A 3,633-nucleotide genomic window follows, 5' to 3' on the forward strand; every position below is an offset into this window, starting at 1 on the left:
TGATCGAATTAGGGTTAGGATTATTAATTATTATTATTAATTAATTAGAATTAGGGTTGTAGTTTAATAATAATTAGTATTAGTTTTATTTAATTTTGTATTTTTAAGTTCTTAGTTTTATTAATTATAAAATTAATACTTTTATAAAATAATAATATAAAAATAATAATTTTGTAAAATTGTATTTTTATCAACTTAGTTTATTTTTGTATTTTGTATTTTTATTTATAATCGTTTAATTCGTAATTTGTATTTTTATCGTTCGTAATTAGTTTAAACTTAGTTCTTGCCGTAGTTATTTTATATTTCTAGATTTTTAGGCTTTGCCGTAAAATCCCTTAAGTACTTTTTCTTTAGACTAACCTTTAGGCGCTTTAGAATTCTACGACGTCACTTATCACTTTAGTATTTAATAAACTTTAGTACCTTGTTAAGTAATTGCCGTTTTGGATATAGAATTCCTTTAAGCTTTAATACCTTTAGACGTAAGTTTTAATTCTTAGTTTTTAGGCTTTTAAGTTTCGACGCTTTACTTTCTTATTTTTATTTTTCGACTTTTTATTTTTCGACCTTTTATTTTTCGACGTTTTTCGACGCAATCTTTTTCTCATTTCTACACTCTAGTTTTTAGGACATAGAATTTTCTTTATCTTCTTTAAATTTCGACGAAAAATTATTTTAAGCGGTTAAATTGATAGACATCCAAAATTTTCTGCTTCGTAGTAATAGTTGGATTTGTTAGTGGCTGAGTTGTGGATTTTCCGACTTAAAGGATCCTGGCTCCCTGCTGCATCTTTTGGCTATTCAAAACGTGGGCAAAAGCAGAAAAGATTATTAATTTAATAACTTATATAATTTTTATTTTTATAACTAATAGGATATTCAGTGAATGCACCGAGCAAAACGTTCACCACCTTTCATACGTTCATCACCTGTAACTCGATCAAGACATCTAGCCAATATTATCGCCGTTGATTTTTCTTTAGAATCATCATCTAGTCAAACAAGTACTCCAACTCAAAATCCCGATAATCCATTTTTTGAACCCGACTTCAAAATTGAAAACTCGGAGGATATTCAAGGACAATTCCAAGATCCAGAACCACTAATCATTCCTCCTGAACCACAAACCGTTAAATCAGAATCCTCCAGTGATTCGTATTCAACAACTTCAATTATGGAAGTAACTGAACCTCTAAGTATGGAAGATCGAATGAGAGCCACACGCACGGGCCAAGGTCACGCCATTATTAAGCCAGATGTTAATGCGCCAGATTATGAAATCAAAGGACAAATCCTACACATGGTAACTAATCAATGCCAATATAGTGGTACGCCAAAAGAAGACCCAAACGAACATCTTCAAACCTTTAATAGGATCTGTACTCTATTCAAAATCAGAGAAGTTGAGGATGAACAGATCTATCTCATGTTGTTTCCCTGGACTTTAAAGGGAGAAGCCAAAGATTGGTTAGAATCGTTACCTGAAGGAGCGATTGACACATGGGATGTCTTAGTTGAAACTTTTCTTAAAAGATTCTTTCCGGCATCTAAAGCCGTGAGACTTCAAGGAGAAATTGTTACGTTCACACAAAAGCCAAATGAAACATTATATGAGGCGTGGACAAGATTCGGAAAATTGTTGAGAGGATGTCCTCAGCACGGTTTAGACACTTATTAAATAGTACAAATATTCTACCAAGGTGTCGACGTTGCTACACGAAAAGACATCGACACAGCAGCTGGTGGTTCCATTATAAAGAAAATTGCCATCGAAGCTCACAAGATAATTGATAATACAGCCTCCCACTCGTATGAGTGGCACCAGAAAAAAGATAACTTTCGTTCATCTAAAGCGGCTAGAGCCTATTCTAGCCATGACTTTGATTCCGTTTTCGCAAAAATAGATGCTTTCGAAAGACGAATGGAAAAGATGACTAAAGATATTCACGCAATACGAATTAGTTGTGAGCAATGCGGTGGACCACACTTAACAAAAGATTGTCACATTGAACAAACGATGAAACAATGAGAGAATGTTTCCTACATGAACCAAAGGCCGAGAAATAATTATCAACCGCCAAGGACAAACTTCAATCGAAATCAAAATATTCTTTACAATCCAAATGGACCCAACAATAACTCGTATAACCAACAAGGTCTGAATAACCAACCAACTCAAAACAACACTTTCAATCAACAAAGACCTAGCTTGTATAAACCATCACAACAAACCGAAGAGAAAAAATCAAATCTAGAAGAAATGATGGCAAAGCTAATGGAATCTCAAACACAATTTATTACATCTCAAACCCAAACAAATGAGAGGTTTGATCAATCATTAAGAACTCAACAAGCTTCCATTTTGAATCTAGAAAAACATGTAGGTACTCTTGCTAGCATGATGAGTGAGAGGGAACAAGGAAAGCTACCGAGTAATACTGAAGTAAATCCTCGGAATGAGAATGTTAATATGGTTTCAACGAATTCTGAAAAACCAGCATCAGAAGATGGGAAGGTTTTTGATGTGAGTAACAATGAAGAAGTTACAACACCACCACCACCCGAGTATGTAAAGCCAGTGGTGGCACCATACAAACCACCCATCCCGTTTCCAAGAAAAGGAGTTGAGTATGAGAAAGTAATAGGTAATAAAGTTTGTGATACCTCTGGAAAGAAGAAGAAGAATAAGAAAGTACAAGAAACAAAAACTGTAAAGATAAACTCGGTGAAGACAGTTCCACCAAAACCTCCACCCAGGGTGGGTGATCCTGGTGAATTTATTGTTCCTTGTCTACTTAGTGATTGTGTCATGTATGATGCACTAGCAGATTTAGGTGCAAGTGTGAGTGTAATTCCTCTTTCATTATATAAGAGATTAGAAGTAGGTGAGTTAAGTCCAACAGAGATGAGTGTTCGACTCTTTGATCAAACCATTAGGCACCCAGTTGGAATTGCTGACAATCTACCCATTCAAGTAGGTAATTTAACCTTTCTAGTCGAATTTATTGTCATTGACATAGAAGAGGACTCAAACATTCCTCTAATTTTAGGTCGACCATTCTTAGCATCCACCAGGGCATTATTTGATGTAAGAGAGGGTAGAATGACACTTAGTGATGGTGACAAATCGGTCACCTTTGTGATTCGAAAGACTAAATCTCCACCAACCAAAACCGTTGAACCAACAAAAACGATTGGTAAGAACCATGTTGTTTTACCAACTCCAACGGTAGTGCTTAACAATAATAAAATGCGTAAGTGTGGGGAAAATGAAGTAACACCTAATGATGACCTGATAACAAAGAACCCCGTTGTTGATACGAAATTAAATGACCCCGTTATTAATAGTTCAATGAAGAAACTTATTAAACGGTTCACGATGCTAGAACCAAGGGGAACTTTAAGTTATGTAACCAGTTAGTATCTAATCTATCGCCTAAAGAAAGGGCAAAACTAGTTGAATTTGTGGATATTACACAGGACTCCGACCAATGGCTTAAAGCAAAAGTCACAGATATGCAAGTTGATTATGGTCCAAGAGAAATTGACAATGAAGTTAATCACAATTTCGACACCACAGCTACCTAAGTGTGGGGAGATTCAAATGTTTTAAAAAGAAAATACTGTCTA

The 3,633-nt window shown here is 35.0% G+C and overlaps 1 non-coding gene across 1 annotated transcript; it reads right to left on the minus strand.

The window, feature by feature from the left end:
* Positions 1-1,561: 1,561 nt before the first annotated feature.
* Positions 1,562-1,668, minus strand: LOC139903381 (small nucleolar RNA R71). The gene has a single exon (XR_011778204.1). It is a non-coding gene; the product is annotated as a small nucleolar RNA R71 (small nucleolar RNA).
* Between the last annotated feature and the right edge of the window lie 1,965 nt (positions 1,669-3,633).

The sequence above is a fragment of the Rutidosis leptorrhynchoides genome, chromosome 3, assembly GCF_046630445.1.
Source record: "Rutidosis leptorrhynchoides isolate AG116_Rl617_1_P2 chromosome 3, CSIRO_AGI_Rlap_v1, whole genome shotgun sequence".
NCBI classification, from domain to species: domain Eukaryota; kingdom Viridiplantae; phylum Streptophyta; class Magnoliopsida; order Asterales; family Asteraceae; genus Rutidosis; species Rutidosis leptorrhynchoides.